General features: G+C 39.4%; 1 protein-coding gene and 1 long non-coding RNA gene across 3 annotated transcripts in view; both read left to right on the top strand.

The window, feature by feature from the left end:
* Positions 1 to 20551, top strand: part of GRM8 (glutamate metabotropic receptor 8) — a 332666-nt gene that overhangs the window by 34657 nt on the left and 277458 nt on the right. The gene's annotated exons all lie outside the window — the stretch shown is intronic.
* LOC128073217 (uncharacterized) lies at positions 16841 to 18668 on the top strand. Its single transcript, XR_008202644.1, has 3 exons — positions 16841 to 17418; positions 17826 to 18004; positions 18323 to 18668. It is a non-coding gene; the product is annotated as an uncharacterized LOC128073217 (long non-coding RNA).

Here is a 20551-nt window from a genome sequence, read left to right as displayed (position 1 = left end):
ATGAATTTGATGAGTGGTTGCAGTGTGCAAAGTGGGACTAAGCAGCATCAAGTATCATGGTGGAGCACATCAGCTCCTTTTTGGGTGCTGCTTCATCAGCAATGCGGCTGCAGTTTCAGTTGGTGTAGCTACATAAGAAACTTGCACACAGGGAAACTCCAGTTAAGAAACCAGAGAAATAATAGAAACAGAAGGTTGATCAATTTAAAAAGAAAATTTACAGCAGTTAATCAGCCTGAATCCCAGGTTTCTAAGAAAGTCATTTCAAGCCACCTTGACTCATTGTGTAGAGTCCAGTGAGAAGCAGTAGTTCTGGCAATACCTGTTAAAAAGTTCATGTGATGGGGGGAGATTGCGGTCCTCTGGATTTGTCAGCAGGAAGATTTCACTCACTGTGTATTTGCAGGTAAATAATTTGAAATGACTTAGAGTTTAGACTTAGAGTTTATAAGAAGTAATTAAATGAAATGAAGAAAATGGTCATTGACCTTGACTATTTTCTTTTATGGCTGCAATACTTTCAGAGACAAACTGACCTCCTGAGGATGGAATATGTCATAGCTCATGCCACATCTAAACCTTGGTGGAACAAAGTGCCGGAAAATGCCCTTTTAAAAGATAATCCTATCCTGACAGATGGATGGAGCTGCTAGTAATAATACATTTTATTGATATGTGATCAGCTTATAGCAGATAATAGCTCTTTTTGGTTTTAATTTTTTCAGTTCCACAATTCAACATACTACATGTAGTGAAGTCAGGGAATTGTGCAGGCAGACCTGAAGACAGAATGAGGCCTCGTTGTTCTTTCCTGCTCCTCTTGTTCAGTTTGGGCACGTTCTCTCAATGTTGAGTCTTTAAATTCAATCATATTCAGACATGTCCTTCTCATCTCAAACATAAACAATTCAAGTTTGGAAGCATTAGATGCAGAAGTGAAAGGCTTATGAATCTGTTTTCAGTAATGAAAGTGCATTCAAAAGGAAATGAAGATGAGCTAAAATATCAGCATTTCAATGAAAACAAAGCAGTTCTTTTAAAAGTGTTTCAGGGCCTCTGCATCTGAAAACAGCATGACTTGGGCTCATTTATTTGTCATTTGGAAGCCTTTAAATTTGAGCTGGGCTTTTGCTCGTTTTCAATCTCCCGGAACACTCAGATCCGTTTCTTACAGGCCGTCTGTACATGTCAGCAGTAGATCAGAGGAAACAATGGTGAGTCATGGTAGGGGAAAAGGGACTGTTGACTCTGCACTTCTCTGGGGTTAATGATCTGGGGAACAGAGCTGGGGATGAAATGTGAAGTCCAAGAGGCTCCTACAGTTGATCAGCTTTACTCTGAGGTTGTTCACCTTGCTACTAAAGCTTTTACTGGAAAAGCATACTGAGTATGCTAGACTTAAGATTAAAGGAAGAAAACTAGAAAGTACAGTTGTGAGTGTTTGGCAGATGCACAATTACCTTACGAATTGTATGATTTTTTTTTTTCTTTAATTGGAACACACAATTGCTTGAATTGTTGGGTTAATGTCACAGCAGAGAAGATCTAAATTTGTATGCTCTTAAGAACTTAAATCCTAAGAAGTTAATTCTTAAGCAGCTAATGTCTAAGCTTTTTAAGTTTCCTAATCAGAGTGTCTATAGATTCTGCATATAATGAAAAAAGCTGAAGGAAAAGAAAGGTCATGAATAGAAGCCATTCTGTTGATCACAAAAAATTCCAGAGAATGAAGAAATTCTCTCAGTTGCTATAAGTCCCTTATCCATCAATTTACATAGATTTTGGCTCTTAAGCAGGAATATTTTCTCAAAAAATTATTGACATGACATTTGAGCCTTGAATTTTAATATTTCACTATATCATTCCTTCAGAGTATGCTGTTGTAACTTCTCCAAATCCAATATTGCATTTTGTTTATCCATGGTGTTGACATCATGGGCAAGCCGTGCCCAAGCAGTCGGACTGTCTTCATCTGAGGGACCACAGGTTCACCTATGGGGCAGCTCAGTGCAGAGTGTTTGTAAGTGAACTCAGAGATGGAGAGGAGAGATGCCATCCTCAAGTAGATAATGTAAACCAGGAACCTCAGTTAACCTCTTTTATGATAAATAACAGCTATCTGTGAGACTACACAGTGGCATATGATGTTACCCACATGCATTGTTGGGAAATGCATTCAAACCACAGAACTGCTGTTAGAGAAGTATTTACAGTGAAAGGTACCAGGCTGCTCTGAAAATTGCCTCATCATTTGATGCTCAGAAGCAAACTTACAGGAACTTCTTTAGATTTCTTGTAGGGTATACTTATATGAAAACAAAGTACCTCTTGATATAAAATCATCTGTTTGTACTGTCCAATATTTAAGAAAATCCATTTAAAGTGAGGGAGTGAACCATCTGGCCTTGTGAACCTGCTGAACCCTGCCATTATTGCCATGCGCTCAGAGATGGCATTACCCCAAGTAAACTCAACCAGCTGGTACCAATTCACCCTCAGGATTTTTGGCTGTGCAACCCCCAGCCCTCCAGTTGTCTCAGCCATGCCAACACACCTCCCTTTACTGAAGCCTCGTCTTGCCTTTGCTGTGCCAGATGAAATTCTCATTTCCCTGGGAGATTTTTCTTGCTGAAGTCCTCAGGGTCATGCTGATACATGCAGTTCTGTTCTGCTGAATCTTCTGCCAGCATCTCAAACTGTTTTAAAGAAGAATGCACCACTATTTGCTGGTAAACACCAGTTTCCAGGGACATTCCCAGAACAAATGTTCCATGAGGCAGATAGACTCCTGTACGTAAATACATGGTTGCTTCAAGAAGCACATCTAGTTCGGGCTGCCAAAAGTTTCATTTTCTTTTTCCAAATACATATAAAGCATGTAGGAAGTACTTCATAATTAACTTTATTTGGGCAAATCTGCATGAAAAAAAAGTGATGTGTCCACAAATGATCTGTGAATACATCTGCTGTAAGTGATATTTAATAAAGAGGCACTGGTCACGGTTTTGGAAAGTAAATGTAAGTGTAGATCCCTTAAATTTGGAATTGTTGCTCATTTGCTTCTGAATTTCAGGACAATTGTGGGAAATAATAACGGTTTCAAAATCTGCATCAATTTTGGTAAAAACACTGATGGCTCCAGGGCCACCCCATGGTATCTACTTCAGTGTCAATATCACAGAAACCCCAGATACTGGATCTGATACTGTAGTGCTTGATTATTATTGTTATGCACTGTAATCAATAGGAATATTGCCTGTACACAGTACTTTCTTGGCATACCCGGAATAAAGCATACTCAGAGGCTGAGAAAGACAGAAGAAAACCATCTCAGTCACGCAGCTGTAAGATATGAAAAACTGCTTTTCAGTGGGAAATAAGCTTATCCTTCTCTAATGAAATGAATAGCAATGTAAGCTGACAATTGCAGTATTTCAACCAGTACTCAGAATAGGAGATTATTCATTTGTTATAGGCAACATAATGCTCTTTAAAAAAATATCCAATCCTTCTGTTTTTATTATTAGCCTTTGCCATTGTTCTTTAAAAAGATAATTACATCCAGAGAAACAAAGATCCAGTCAAAGCATTTTGCGTGTTAAATAACACACAAACAAAAACAATGCACAGGCCAATTTGTCACTTCTGTAATTGTGCATTATATGAAGGCTAATGCTGGGTGACTTGGGCTTTGATAACATGGCCAGGTTTTGGTATAAAAATATTTTAGTTACAAAAGCAGCCATATTTAAATGTGTAAGAACACTTTACAGTAGGTACAGTGTGAACAGTAGGTGTGAACACAGAAGTCAGTTGTGCATCACAAAAAGTGTGTTCTGGCATAAATCAGTAACTGCTTATGTGAATAAGCATTAAGGTTGGAGGATAAAGATCTTATCCTTCCTTTCAGGAAGACTTCTCCATCCTGTTTCAATCTTTCTTAAGAACTGGATAAAGCCACCTGATGGACCAAAACCAAATATGACCTTAACTCTGTCTTGCTTAATTTGCCTCCTTTCTAGCACAGGCAGCTTTCTAGATGACCCATTTTTTGAGTTTACTCTGTTGTGGCTTAGATTCTTTTTTATTTCTTTACTTTTTTTTTTTCCCCCTTTACTTGCAAATTGTTTTTGTTCAGCTGTCACTTCTATTCGTTGCTTTAAATAGCGGTAAGAATCTGTAATTATACTGATGGAATAAAGGTAAGGGAAGAAGTAACAAAATGACAGGACTAATTCTCAGGAAAATTTCTGGATTAAACCAGCCTCTAGCAGAATTTCTTTCAGTTTCCTATGGATAAAATGAATGCAAGTTTAAGTCAATAGATTAAGCCTCAGATACAGTTTCCCTGGACATTTTCCAGGTCCAGTAGTGATGGTTCACAGCCTGAGGAGTTAGGACATTAAAGAATGGCTGTTTATGGCTTTGCTTTCTGCACTGATGTCCAGAGGTGCAGCGATGCCTGTTAGGTGCTGCTCACAGGGGCTGTGAGAAAAGAAGAGTGAGATGTTCAGCTCATCCCGTCTTGAACTGTATTTTCAGTACAATCAGCAGAGCACTTGTGACTTTTAACAAGGAGCCCAATGAACGAGTCCATCCTACTGAGGTAAAATGAGCAACTGGGATCCTAGCATGTTTGATGAAGATCGTGCAGTTTATTAATTTATTAGTTCATTAAGCCTAATCTAGCACACCATAGTCATCAGTGAACTGTGATGCACTGTTTGCTTGTTTGTTGCTGACATAAATGCAGAGTTTGCATAATCTTTTCTGCAGAAACCACATATCCTGCTCACTGAATTTGCTTATAGAGTATATGTGCAACGTGTGTGTATATCCTAGCTGAGTGCAGTATTTGTTTCTGTTCCTACAACACAACAAAACTCTTTTCTCACCATGGCATCCCAGACACTGACAGTGAATTGACTGTGGCCTGGGGGTGGATTGCAGGGGACCTCTCTCTGCCTCTGTGTGAACTGTTTGCTTGTCTGCATTGCTTCAGCCCATGCTTCACCCATCCAGAGGTGGTTGTCTAGAAATAAAAAGCACTCACAAGGAGAAATAAAACTGTTCCTTACTACTTTTAAGTATGAACTATTGTTGATAGGGGTGATCAGGTTCTGTGCTCTTGATAAAAGTGAAGAGTGGTATGTGCATATGTTTTGTGAGTGCACATTCACACAGAACAGAGTGAATTTGAACTAGAGAAAACTCTAATAGGAAGAGAAAGTTGCATCTAGAGTTCATAAGGATCTTATTAGAGCCTGTATATGAAGACTACAAAAGGCAGGACATTTATATCAATATTAATAAAAGATAGTCTCCTTCATCAGAAAAAAAATATATGTTGGCCACCAGGGGGCAATAATTTCTTCTGTTCCTCAAAAATAGAAATCATCTATTTTGAGTCAGAGTCGGTTGTTAATAAAACCTCCTGACATTTGTGAGCTTTACAGTATGGATACTTTCACCTCTAAGTTCAAAACTGGCTGCTGTTTCTAGTGACTAAAAATTCTTCACTTTTGAAAGTTAACTGATGTATGTGAAACAACTTCAATCTTTTCTGCTCATTTTTTTTTGACACAGTTGTCCACAGCACAGAATTGATAGTTAGCACCTGTTCTGGCAGGTCAATTAAGATCAAATGAAAAACCTAATGGGAAAAGTAGAGAAAAAATAACTTTAAAAAACAACCTCTTGACATGCAAGGATTACAAATGTCTTTTCCTCAGGTTTCCTTAGTCATTTAAATTTACAGTGATCCATCAGTCAATCTGTCTGTCTACACAGAACCATCTAAGCTCTCTACATTTTAACTGAACAGATCCATTTTTACTAAAGAGCTGTTAAAATTATTTTCATACGTGATAGCTGAATGTGAATTAATTTGAATAAGTTTTATCCCTCTTATATATTGCCCATTAAGTTATTTTTTCTAACTAGATTTTGAGTTGTTATCATAGCTTTCAATTAAAATTTCAATAGGAAGAGTTAGTAGCTATTCAGGGAAAAGCTATTGAAGGATATTATTTAGGTCCTGTAAACAAATTTCATGCCAGAAGATTTAGCAGATAAGCTGCCAGAAAGCTCTGGCTTTCTTGCCACAGTGCTCCTAGAGATACCACAGAATAACTGTGGTCAGCAGATCTGAAGTCTTTTCAGTGTTTTAAAGCATTTTGAGTGAAGGCACTCTTAGAGCATGAATGACTAATGGATTCATCCTGTACAGCGTTATTCATCACAGCCTGTTTTGCAGATTCTGAGTGGTCAGCTGTCCCATTGTGGTGACCAGGCTTCCAGAAATAAAGCCACTTGTCTGAAGTGGAGCACACATATGGATGTCATTTAAGAAAGACTCCTAGTGTTTTGGTGGAATTATGATTTGAACTATGTGGAACAGATATAAATAGCATCATTCTAGTTTCTCCAGTATGTCCTTGCTGTTTCCATTTGCTCCATCTACTAGAACCTCTACAGACAGAAGGGAGGAATGTGTCTGCAAGAGAAGGAAAGTTTAGCATCTGCTTTGGAGCAGATGCTCAGCATCATGTGCTACCCAAATTAGCTGGCCATCAGCCTCAACCTTGCTGGAGTCAGCTTCTGTCCTAATATTTGGAAGAACAATACCTTGCAGTGGGAACTCTTGCTGAGAGACCTGTGGATTTATTAATTACAAATCAAGCTGAGCTGTCACATGAGCCTTCTGTTCCCGTGTTCAAAGCCATAAAAGTTTTCACTTAGGAGGTACTGACTGCAGCTAACATACTCTGCGAGATCCTTCATTGATACTGCTCCTAGAACACATCCAGTGTTATAGTTTGGAGAAATGGTTATTATAGAGAAGCTTAACAGACTGCTAGAAAAAAAGGTAAAACTGCAAGCATTTAGACAAGAAGTGATTTTCAGAATTACCAGAATAGTTCTATAGTTGACATGTCAGGTTTTAAAGTCCTTGTGTGCTGAGACTTAAATCTGTACGAATCCCTACTAGGCCGTGTGCATAGCCTCAGAGCACAAAGATTTAATTATATGTAATGTGATTCATACATTTTCCATTCTAGAACCACCTCTGCTGCTGCAGCAGAAAGGTGATGAAGGAGGAATGAACATTGATTGCAAGGGTTCTGGTAGGGAATCTCCAAATGCAGGAAAAATTGTTTTATGGCTGTAGCTATCATTCTGCTTCCATATTGATCCCCTAGCACAGTGACCCAGGAAAAGTAAGAATGCTAAGTACCAGTGCCCTGGTGAAAGCCTTGTGCAAAGAGACCAACAGAGAACAGAGAGGGCTCTAAGTGGCAACTTGATTGACTCCTCCACGTTATGTCCTGCAGAGACTATAGCATAGCAATTTGTGAAATATCTCAGTGCGTCTGAAAAACTCCTCTAACCTGTATGAATCAGCCTAGTTATTTTAAAATCGTGACAGTTTCATGATGTACACTGAGAATATCCTTACAGTCAATTGATCAGTCACTTGATCAGTATTGATTCGTGCTGCCACCACCGCAGAGAAACGGTAGCAGATGATTTGCTCAAGTGGCTGCACAAAGTGATATTATAAACTAAGGCCACAGACACAATCCATAACAACGTATAACATTCATTAAGAGTGACCAGAAACCACAAAAATTACAGTGACTGAGCATGAAATCTCTCTCTGAGGCTTTCACAAATTAAGAGAGAAGATGGCAGAGGAATAGAAAAGGGACAGCAGAGGACTTCCTCAACCTGGCCATGACCTGGCTACCTGTCCTCTCCTCCATCTTCAAGCCTCCTGGCATGGGACAAACCATCAGCCTATGGTTCATTGCCAGTGCAACAAGTGCCAGCTTCACAGGATGAAAGGAGCTGGAACAGAGCCAGTCTGACTGCAATTAAGATAGCTGCCAGTGCCCTTGTTTTTGTGAAGTTTTAGTGTAGTTTTTCTCCCATAGTAACGTTGTGCAAAATGGAGAAAGGTTTCCAAAAGTGCCCTACTGGATTGCACCCTACTAAAAAGACAGGTTCTCTGACACCTTCTCTCCTTTCTACACATGCTTCTGAATGGCCAGAACACTTGCCTCAAAATACAAGATGCATTTAAACCTAGCCAGACAGATTTCACAAAACTTCTGCATGCACCAGTGCCTAAATTAGTCATTCTGGAGGTGGGCTTATATTCTAGAACAAAAAAAAAAAAAAAAGCAGACTAAAAATAAATCAGTGTAAAGAAGTAGATTCATAAAGTTAGCTGTGCATTAACAACATTCTGGATACTTAATATAAAAATCTTAAAGCTTTTCTTGAAAAAAGGAAAACAATGCAGAAGATCTTGGACGCCGCTGACAGTTTTTAATAAAAGGAAAAATGAATTAAAATCTGCTTGCAATTCCTAATGATGTGAAACAACTGATGCATGCTTATATTATCCCCACTATTATTTTGGTCTATAGGCTCATTGCATGCAACTTTTCTGGCCTCCTCTAGCAGTGAGCTTTGCTGTGTGACAGTGAGCTTTGCTGTGTCTACAGCACAGCCCTTTCCATGATTTCAACAACAGTTTTTATTTTCTTTGCCTGCAATAAATGAATGAAAGGCCAATTCTGTGACTGTTTTTATAATACAGAATTTCCTACTAGGCTATTATGCAATATTATACAAATCACATGGAATACACCCTTTTAATAAGTTGCTTTTGATCTTGTGATTACTATGGTCTAATGTACAAAGTGGGAAAGTGGTTTTTCCAGCGAGTTAATCTCCTTTTTGAAAGTATCAAAGGAGAGCTCTCATTAGTTCATGAGTCATAATGTTGACTATGTCTAATGAGAGAGCTCATATGAGAGAACCATAGGCTAAAACTGACAACAGTTTTGTTTTGATTGACAATTGATTAACTTACTGCAGAATAACAACAACAAAAAATAAATAATAGTAATAATGATAAAACATATAAATTGACTACTATATCAAAATTTGGGCACAAGCAACTATTGCTTCTCTAGAATTCTGTGAACCTTGCCTTTTTTTTTTTTTGTTAAAAATGATGAGTTATTGAGCCAAACCATGTAATGGCATTCTATAGTTTTACTAAAACTGTTTTCCAGATCTGGTAAGCAGTTTTCCTGTACCTTCCACATAACCTTCAATCCTACATGAAATATCAGTGAATCCCTTTTCAGTTCCAAGTTAGATACTTTGGTTTCCCACATCCTGGAAATGTTAGAAACATCCCATATGTTAAATCATTGATTCTCGTCTTTATTATTTCTATTATTCTTTTTAATATATTTTGAAATCTTGACATTATCAGTGAGTTAGCGAGGTCTTTTCCCACCCAGCTTTGGCAGCACCAAATTACAAACTATTTTAACGAAGATGTGTTGTATTCATTGCATTAGTACTGAAAATAGCTTTCTTTGGAGTTTTGTAATTATCTTCAAGTGCCATTATCTTTATTTCTAATTGCAAAGATTTCTGTGTTTATAATTTCTTCCATGCATCCATGAACCCACAACAGAAAAGAACAGCACAACATATACAAAAAAGCAAATAGGAATTTGTTCTCTAATCTAAATGGTCCATGTAAGAACAATGTGCTTTGTAATTGTGCTGAGAAAAATGACAGTCCAGAAGTGTAATGATGAATATTGATGTTACGTGCAGTATGAGAATAACTGTGGCTTTCCCTCCGAAGGTAATGACTTCTATTTTATGATGTTGGCCCACGATGTCAGAGGTGGGTGTTGGTGGTACAGCAGTAGAGGCTGAACCTTCCCACCAGTATCCCATTAGGTGTTGTTGCTGTGTGACAGATGGCAGCGGAGGGGCAGTCTGACAAGATGGCGTCTGACATGGAAGCGCGTATGAAGGAAAGGTGTGTCATTGAATTCTTCCATGTGGAAAAAATTGCACCCATTGACATTCATTGACACTTGCTGAATGTTTATGGAGACCAAAGAGCAGATATGAGCACAGTGGGGGTTGGGTGTGCATTACAGCAGTGGTGACAGTGACTGTGGATCACCTTCACTGGTGCTGATTTTTACGAGTGCAGCATGCAGGCTCTTGTTCACTGCTGGTGAAAATGCACAGCTGATGGTGACTGTGCTGAAAATGAGTGTTTTGTAGTTGAGACTTTGCTCTGTCAAATACTGTTATTGTGCTTTTGGTATCTGTTGTATTCTCCATGGAAATAAATAGAAAACATTACTTTCAGAGCATCCTAAATGCTAAGTATGTGTTTCACTGCAGGTACGTTCCTATGGAATACATACTTGAGACAACGCAGGAACTTTTAGACCAAGCAGAAGTTTATTTAGAGATTTACACACACAGGTTGGAGGGCTGGATTGCTGTCAGAAGGGTGAAGGAAGGTCATATCTTTGAATTCTGGTTTAGGCAGGGTTCAGGAGAGCAGCATATGACCTACAGTCTAAACTGTGATATTCCAGGCTATCAGCATGTACCTAAATTTTCAAACTTGTGTGCGGAATGTGTCAAATATATTGAGCAGTAAACTAAAATGGAATCACTTTGATAGGAAAATCTTCAGCATGCTTAGTGTTTTGGAAATGAATACTCCCTCTTTGTTCACTTTTTCTGCAGTGCCAAAAAGACACTATTAATGTTGCTATAATGCTTTTTTATGCCATACTGACTTGAAGAGGTAAGCAATCCACAACAGGGGAAATCGATACTGTAGCTTGAAGATTGCTATTTGTCTTTTAGCCTTAAAGAAGTGTTTTGTGCATAAAACATGGCTACATTTTTGGCTACAGCAGCATGCTTGAAATGTGATGGATCTGCTTAAGGAGATCAATGTTTTCTGAATACCCATACAGCATATTTATCTTTGTGCTATGAGCTCCTTATTCTGTGCCATAGTAAATATGGTCACTTCCCACTTCTTGCTTTTTCACTCTTACATGGCATCTGTAGGGACTGAAAAAAATCCTTCAGGGGATGCAGTTGCCTTAAGAGGACAGAGAGAATAAGTGGATTAATGAGGAAGAGGGAAACTGAAGTGCTCTTGTCTGTTGTAAGTATATAATTTAAGATTTCTATCAGATAGTACAAAGAATGTGAAAAAAGGAAACAAAATTTCAGTACCAGTGTAACTTCAGGATCTCTCAGTCAGGCACAGCCTCAAATTACATATGTATGACTGCACATTTGTAATCACATATGCAAATCCTTATGGATAGATTGGTTGATGGGGACTGATTTGCCTAACTGCGTTATGATTATTTCTCAGCAGCTCTATCACACATAAATCCCTTACTTCTGGCAGTCATTTGTCACTATGACCTAATCAAAGCAAAAATATTTGCAGTAACAGTGATTATGGAAATTTCTAATTTTATAATCATTGGCACCCAGACAGCCGTTGGTTTCCAGTTCTAATTTTCCTTGGTTCAAGACAGTGAGGAGCAGGGCTCAGCCCACTGATGGGCTGAGCAGTGATGAAAGCCTGGCTTAGGGCACCCTTAGAGAGAGAGAAGGTTTTGTCAAGAGAGTCCTCATCTCTCAGAAGCGTTTTAGCAAAAGCATTTTGCCAAAGGCAATCTGCTTAGCAGGGGGAAGTTTGTCTTGGGAGACATTCCCTGGAAGCATTTTCCCTTGCAGGGTCTTGTCTGTAGAAATGTTCCCTGAGGCTCTTCCCCAAGCATGAGGACTTATCTGTCACAATCTTAATGTTTTAACAACAGTCTTTTTTAATTATTATTTTTTTATATATACATATGTACATGCGTGTAACAGATTAACTGCAGTCTTACACTGGTGCAATATATGTCACAGATAGATTTCTCCAGCTTTCTCTAAAATTTAAGATCTGCAGATCTGTGCTAGCTACAAAAATGGCCACTTCAGCTTCTCACTTCTTCCATTTAGAGCCAAACTGCCGCCACCTTCTCACACTCCAGATTGCATATACAGACCCAGAATTGTTACACCCTCAGTGCACACGCACACATAGCACTCATTTCTGCTGACAGCAATTACACTTACAGCCCGAGCAGGAAGGTACCATTCTACATTTAGTTCTCTCAGTCAGCGGTATAAAGACTGAATTCATGTTCTCATTTTGGGCTTCCTGTTTTCTCTTGATCTTCTCGGTGAAATGCTCTACTGTATTTTGCAGTCTGTAAAAACTCATCTGTCACCTTTTAGTGAGTATGGAAAACATCTTTGCCTTGTTTTTAGCATATGCCGCTCTGCAGACAATGTGTATGGATGAAATTACTAATACTTGCAAGTGAAATGTGCACCTGCCAGATTTCCTTTCTGACTGGGTTTACAGCAGCTTACTCTGCTGATTTCAACAAACTCTTTGCTTACATCGCTACAAATGGAGAATTAAGTAAAAGAATTTGGAGAGGAAATAGAGCATCTCCTTTGTGGCTTCTGAACTGCCTGCAATATCTCCCAGGGCCTAATCTTTGAGGTATTTAAATATGTAGAGTCAGAGAGACAACTCCGTGCTCAGCATTAGGTACACAGGAAAGGACTTGGCTGGAATAGAGTCCTGAGGGTTTTTCCTCCAGCCCTCAAAGCAGTTAGCCGTAGATAATACTCTAATTTAGGAGACAGAATGCCTTCAAAAGTAAGGTAATTCTCTTTTTCAGTGTACTGCATGGCAGTTATGTTTTAGGCAGCTGCATCTTTTCATTGGTACGCAGTATTTACCATCCTCTTTCCCAAGATTCCCTTGCCCTATTTTCAGAAGTTTGCCTTGAAGTACTACTGATTTTCTTTGGCCTTGAATATTATGCATTATAAATATGATTTGCTTAGAAGTTTGTAATGCCTTTTTATCAGTGGTTGGTATGACTGTGCAGCTGTTTGGCAATTACATACTATGGAGCTGAACAGAAACTTTAAGACATGAAGCATTTCTAGGGAAGTTTGATAATTGAAAAAAACCTGACCTAAAAGTGAAATCTCAAATACTGGAAAAAAGGAAAAAGACTTTTCTCTGCAAATGCTATGATGTTTTTGAATGTCAATGCATTTGAAGGAATATCCACCAGGAGATCACTGTTCTTAGCACCATTTTATCTTGTATTTCCTCCGGTAGCAAAAATTAATTTTAAATGTCATCTGTTTAATTGTTTGTTATGCCTAATTAAAACTGGTAATTTATTTGATTTATTTGTAGCCTACTTAGTGCATTGCTTTCTTTAAAAAATTACAGGAATTTGATTTGTAATTACAAAGATTGGGTATTTCCTACAATATCTTTTTCACAGTGTTTTTACCCTGGACAAAAATAATGCCATTTTGGTAATGGGGAGTTCTATCATTCTTGAAAGATGGATCACGGACAAAGGGAGTTTTGTATCTTAATGACAAATTATTCTCACTCTACAGATGGTAAACATGATATCAAGAAAATGCACTTTCTTACCTTCAGAAAGATTTAGCAGCCTGTGCCCTTGCTTATTTTCCTAGTGACTTAGCCAGAGCTTATGTTGTGGACTGGGGCATGGAGCACAAATGGAGGTGCATTGGGCTGGGGAGGCCAGAACTAAAGTGCATTCCCTGAAGCAGTAGTTGTAAAGGCTCATGTTGGAAAGCAAAATAAATCTGAAGCAGTGTATTCTGGGAGAAGGAGTAGGTGCTTATAAAAATTAATAAAAAATTCCAAGATCTGTTTAGTAATATGGTATTTAAGAAAAAGAAATTGATTAGATAAGATGAGCATTTTTCACAGTGAACATTTTCAAAATAATGTGGAAAGGGCAAAAATGCAGAGGTTTTTCATCTTTCTTTGCTGATGCAAAACTGACCTTTTTAGCTGGCTGTTTTGTGCGCCAAAAATTACTTCTGGACAAATACTTAAGCAGCATATTGCTAAAATATTCAAATTTGTAGATGGTGAAAGCTGTCAATCTCAGTAAGGTTCTGCTCTCCTAGTGGTCTTTAGAGTTGTAGTGACCCTCATGTGAGAATGCTGTGACTCTGAAAATTGACCCTCAGCAGGGAGAGGGGCACACTTGCCTAATCTTATTTAGTGCTCATATTGTGAGATCAAAATCAGAGTGCATGAAGAAGCCAAAAAATTCTTTGGCATCTTGCTAGTGAGGGGCAATTACATCCACCAGAGCTGCTGCAGTGTGGAGTGGAGTCCTCTACTGACAGGAATCATAGAATCATAGAATGGCCTGGGTTGAAAAGGACCACAATGATCATCTAGTTTCAACACCCTGCTATGTGGAGGGCAGCAGACCAGGCTGCCCAGAGCCACATACAGCCTGGCCTTGAATGCCTGCAGGGATGGGGCATCCACAACCTCCTTGGGCAACCTGTTCCAGTGCGTCACCACCCTCTGTGTGAAAAACTTCCTCCTAATATCTAACCTAATATCTAACCTAATAGCTAACCTAAACTTCCCCTGTCTCAGTTTAAAACCAGTCCTCCTTGTCCTATCACTATCCACCCTTGTAAACAGCCGTTTCCCTTCCTGTTTATATGCCTCACAGGAGCCGAGTAGAGGGGGACAATCACCTTCCTCTCCCTGCTGACCACCTCTTTTTTAACGCATCCCAGGACACAGTTGGCCTTTCGAGCTGCAAGCGCACACTGCTGGTTCTTGTCCAGTTTCTCATCCACCAAGACTCCCAAGTCCTTCTCCGCAAGGATGCTCTTCAGGACATCTTCCCCCAGTTTGTATAAATACCTGGGATTGCCCCAGCCCACATGCAGCACCCTAAACTTGGCCTTACTGAACCTCACTGGGTTTTCACAGGCCCGCTTCTCCAGCCTGTCCAGGTCCCTCTGGATGGCTTCCCTTCCTTCCAGTGTATTGACTGAGGAACTGGACCTCAGTTGGTCCAATGGACCAATGCTGTGGTCCATTACTACACTCTTAAGTGCATGAGTTTGTGTGCACTTTTTAAGAACTCATGGGAGCTCATTACTTGGTGAATGCAAATTCCCCTTTTTGTTGCAGAATGGTATGCTTGCACAGACAACTGAAAGTTTATTTACTACGAAATATTTCAAGTATGTTTGCTTTTTAAGGCTTGGCAATATCTTGTCAATCTTCTTTATCATTTTAATCATTTGCTGAAAGAGATTTAATGTAATTTTTTTTTTTCCCCATGGGGCATCTTATAGAAAGTAACGCCAACACCCCATTGTGCAGCTGCAATTCCTGAGGTAGCAACAACATCTTTATAGGTTTATGTTCTTATCTGTTTGCACTGACTGCGTTATATTTACTTTCCTTTCTCAGGACTTAGAGAAGGACTAAAATTAGATCAGATGATGCCTACTTTCATTTAAATTCTAAATGTAAACATGAATTGAAACAAATATTTGCTGACTTTTTGTAAACAGTAAGATATTTGAATATTTTTGAGTCCATGGCTTTAATCTAAGCTCCCTCTACAGTCACTAGAGATAAACAGGTCTCCAGTAGAGGTTTATCAGTACATTTAGGTGTGAATTGTTCACTGGAAGGACTGGTCTCTATTGACTATAGAGAACAGTAGGGCAAATAAATTCAAAGCTCAGTTCTGTCTGTAGGATGACACGAACCAGCCTATTGCTTAAAGCAATGTCAGCCATGAGATCAGCCCAAATGTCTTTTACCCACTTGGATCCTGAAGACCCCTGGTGTCTCAGAGGGACTCCCTGGACGGTACATTACAGTGTCTGACTTTTTTTTTTATGGTGAAAAAGTTTATCTTCATATCAGTCTGAATCACATTTCAAATTTTGCCTGCTGTCTTACACCATGTCACCATGCACAGCTGTGGAGAGCCCAGCCCCATCTTCTAATTCTGGAGGACAGCTCTTTGGCTTCCCTGAAGCCATCTCTCCTTAAGGCAAAGCAGATCCTGTTCCCTCAGCTTCTCCTTACAGGGCAGGAGCTCCGAGCCCCCAACCATTACAGTGGTTGCACATAGTCTGGTTTATCTGTATTGTTCTTGTACTCATCACTGAACTCATCTACCACAATTGATTTTCATCTTTAAATCATTTCACTAAACTCAGAAACAAAACAGTGCTAGTAAAGGAAGCATTGAATGTCTCTACCTTACCTGTTTTAGCTGTTACTAAATCACCCATGCCATCCAGCATGCTAATTCAGCATGTTGCTATGAATGTACTAGCATGAGCTCTTTTTGCTGTTTTTAACATATTTTCCAGTTTCTACTCCAGGTAACCTTTGGCTTTTCTAACACCGTTCCAACGTGATGAAGTAATGATTTTAAATTCCATATTTGTCCTTCTTCTTCCTGTACATTACCTCTTACTGTTGCCTCTGTGCTGAAAGTCCCCTGGTTAGTCAAGCCAATTTTCAGGTATTTTTGCTAGTCTTCCTGAATATTGGGAAGAACTGCTGTTAATAGGATGTGGTCCTGAAAGATTTGCCAGCTTCCTCTAACTGCTTTACTTATTGAAGCTGCTATAGGATCACATCTGGCATTTTCCGAAGTAAGTTGAAGTCTACTGTTCAGAAATTTCAGGTCTTTACTTTGCTATCTAACACTAAATATCAAAAAGCAAAGCCCAGCACAGCTTTCCAGTTTACATTCAGCATGAAATACCTTTAACTTATATAAGACCTAATTTTTCTACTTTTTTTAGTTAATGGATCACGCCATTATTTTGTTTACATAAGGGAATAAGTTTTTTTTTATTACTGAAAGACACTAATATCTTAGGCAATCAAATCACCTCTTGATCCTTATTTGTTGAATTCATTCTTATCTCTTAGTTGCAAGGCACCAACATTAGGAAGCAGCTGTACGAACAGGTGACTCATGCAAGCAGGTGGAAATTATCTGGAATATAGGAAGGTTTCCTGAAGCAGATATAATTAAGCATTAGAGGAGAGAGAGTGTTTAGAGAGCTGCTAGAGGTATAATCTGTTTGAGGTAGAAGGAGGAAAAAGAAAAACCAAAGTACAAAAACCTTAGGTTTATATTTTGTTATTGTTAGAGTTAGCAGTAAAAGTCAAAGCTTAGGGAGTGAGTAAGTTTTGACTCTGTAGAGCATCTGTTGGCTAATCAAAGCAGATATTCTAGACTTTACTTTCCAACTGTTCTTTAGATTGAATGTTTACAGTCAATAAAAAGATAATATATTTTTCTTGCTCTGAGAGGGATTTTGGTATTTAACTGGCTGATTTTTGCATCTTAAATGAAGTAAATTAACTCACTTTCAGTACACATCGAGAATTTATTATTAACTGTTAGGTTTGAACAAGTTGATTTTTTTTTTTCTTAGATTTTACTTCTGTAGCAGGTAGGAGCTGAAATGAGCTTCTTCTCACACTGCATCAATTTCCACATCTTATCTCAAGCGCTTTTTATTTCTTGAGAATATGTAGGCGTGTATATAGAAGCTTTAAAAAAAAAACAAAGTGTGAGAAAATCACATTTTTGATAATCTGTTTGATTCTTCAGCTGTTGTTTTCAGGTGCAGTTCCATGTCTTTGAAAAGCTTTCTTAACTTAATAAGGACTTGGTTAATGAATATACTGAGTTTGGGACTTCAGTCTCATATTTTCTGAGAAATCATAGTAAGGAATAAAATAACATGCATTAGTTTTGTTTTATAGTTTCAAGGACGTAATAAGGAGAAGCTGATGCTCTCCTGACATGAGAGCCTGATTGTTGTTGTTCTAGAAGCTTCTTTTGTAGAGCAGAGATTTCCAAAGTCTGCGCAGAAATGTTAGTGTGACTAGCCAGTAATTTTCCATACAGGGAGGCTTCTAGCTGGCACTTTCTGTGCTGTGTGACCTGTGTGCATCCAAACTATGAAATGAAGATCTGAAAGGGATTTGGCAAAGAGGATTTTTTTTCTGTTTGCTTCTTTGTTTTTAGGAAAAAATGAGAAAACGCAATTAGTAACAACAGTAGTTTATGCTTTGAAGTGAGCGCTCCTAGTATGGGAAGAGATGGCAGTGGAGGCAGTATTCCACCTGAATTGTACAAGTGTGGAAGAGCTTTTCATTCTTGAAGTGCCAAGAAACGTGTGGAGCCCTTGTCTCTGCTATAGGAAGGTGAGCTGTTCCTGCCTGCTGCGGTGTGACAGCTGTGCTCTGCTTCCTGAAAGCCTGAACTGAGCTGAGGAGTCCCACTATGCCCGTTGTCCCTTCCATCCCTGCTTGGGACCTCAAGTCTGTGGGTGGGAGTATAATGGATTTTCTTTCTCTGCTGTTTAGAGGATGCTAAAGCAAGGAAGCCTCTGGGGGAGAGGGCAGAGGCTAATAATCTTCCCTGGTGTTTCCTAATGATGATTATATAGGCTCTTTGGGAGAGTGCTTTTTGTCTTAAGAACTCCATTTCTAGCTGTTTTTCTCCATCTGTTGTCCTGTTAGGCTAAGCACTGAAGATGTGTTTCTGCAGCTAATTGCCCATGTGATACCCAGGTCCTGCTCTGCTGTGGGCTGCAAGGTGCTGCAGGCGCTGGAGACTGCAAACCTTAGGCTTTGATCCATCAGTCAGTGCGAAGCGCAAGCTGGTCTTGTTAAGGTGTCTTCGCTTTGATACCATAAACAACAGAGACTCGGGGGCTGCTGGCCACCAAGACAGGCACTGATTATTTAGTTCTGGTTTATGTTTTCTGTACAGTGCTCTCTGTATGTGAAGCAGTATAATTGAAATCATTATTTTTTTTTAGTCTGACTGTTGTGACATCTGTGAATGTAAAGGCATTTTTTTTAATCTCTCTAGTAAAATATTGTTAATTGCTGGCTCAGACAGATTAAGTGAATAGAAAGGATAATGTGCAGGGAATTATACTCAGAAATAACAGATAAGACCCTGATTGGTATACAAATGTATAGTAAACTTAATTGTATGGGGTATTGTGTCTAGCATAATTTTCTCATCATAATGGAATGAAACCACGCTTCTTTAGAAATCAGATAAAGAAAAATTGAACAGGTCATTTTAGAAACTTCTGCATAATACTCTCAGACCCCTTAATTGTTCTCATAAATGCAGAGAGTTATATTTGGACTACCTAGCCCAGATAAAATAAGACCTCACACAACCCTCTTATGTGCCGAAAGTGGCACTCAGACATCACAGTCTGTGATCTGTGAAGATGTTCTTGGATCTGTGAAACTTCTGGTGTCTAATTTTGGTCAGTAAATTTCCCTTAGTGTTTACAGTTCGTCAACTGCGTTAACCCACAAGGGCTGCCTCCATGGAAGTTAGCTTATTGCCAAAATGTTTGGCAAGTAATATTACATTCAGTGTTAAATAAGTTCCTCAAGAAGTAAAGACCAGATCCTGGGACCTGTGATGCACAAAAGTATGTCACAGTGAAGAGCGATGGTGTAAAATGTGTCTTCAGGGCAACTAGCATTTTGGAAGGGGAAATTAAAAAGGAAAAAAAAAAAAAAAGGAGGGATGTGGATGGGGGAAGAAAGCAGCTAGAGATGATAACATTGTCCTTTTCTCCATATATGTTTTGAAAGAGAAGCGTAAACTAGTCTTATATACAGAGGTGGCTATGGGCTATTAAGTGCTGTCTTGGTTCCAACCTGGATATGATTTGGACACATCTTGAATCATGGAATCATTTGAGTTGGAAGGGATCCTTAAAGATCATCTAGTCCAACTCCCCTGCAATCAACACCAGCACCTACAGCTAGGTCAGGCTGCTTAGAACCTGATCCAATCTAAACTTGGATGCCTGAGGGTAGGGGGCATCCACAACATCTCTGGGCAACCTATTCTAGTGCTTCACTGCTGTTATTGTTGGGGGGGGGGAAAAAAAAGCCCTTCTTCCTTATATTCAATTTAAGACTCCTCTCTTTCAGTTTGAAACTCTTCAGTTTGGGGGGGGGTCTGGATGAGGACCATGAGCATGATCAGAGGGCAGACGCACCTCCCCTATTAAGACAGACTGAGGGAGCTGGGTTTGTTCAGGCTGAAGAAGAGAAGGCTGTGAGGAGACCTCATTGCAGCCCTCCAGTATTTAAAAGGTGTTTATAAGCAGGAGGGGACTCAACTTTTTACAGGTGTAGGCAGTGATAGGACAAGGGGGAATGGTTTTGAGTTTCCCAAGGAGGGAAGGTTTATATTGGATGTCTGGGGAAGTTCTTTACAGAGCGAGTGGTGAGGTGCTGGAACAGGTTGTCCAGAGAGATTGTGGTTGCTCTGTTTTTGAGGTTTTTAAGAGCAGGTTGGATGGGGCCTTGGGCAACCTGGTGTAGTACCAGATCTGGAGGTTGGTGGCCCTACCTGTTGCAGGGGGGCCTGGAACTTGGTGATCCTTGGGGTCCTTTCCAAGCTAAGCCATTCTATGAAACCATTTCCTGTTTGTTGTGTCCCTATCACCACAGACCCTGCTAAAGAGTCCATTCCCTTCTTTCTTACAGCTCTCCTTTAGATACTGAAAGGCCACTCTGAAGTCTCCCCAGAGCCTTCTCTTCTTCAGGCTGAACAGCCAAGGTCTCTCAACCTGTCTTTGTAGGGGAGGTGATCCATCCCTTGGATCATTTTTAGCCTCTGCTTGGTATTTCCTACTGGCTAGTTCAGGAAGTATGTAAATCCCATTTCAAAATGCTCAACTTCACCATATCCTGCATAGGCAG

This window comes from Tympanuchus pallidicinctus, unplaced genomic scaffold (assembly GCF_026119805.1).
Source record: "Tympanuchus pallidicinctus isolate F22 unplaced genomic scaffold, pur_lepc_1.0 scaffold8, whole genome shotgun sequence".
Taxonomy (NCBI): Eukaryota; Metazoa; Chordata; class Aves; order Galliformes; family Phasianidae; genus Tympanuchus; species Tympanuchus pallidicinctus.
This window is presented reverse-complemented; position numbering and strand designations above follow the sequence as displayed.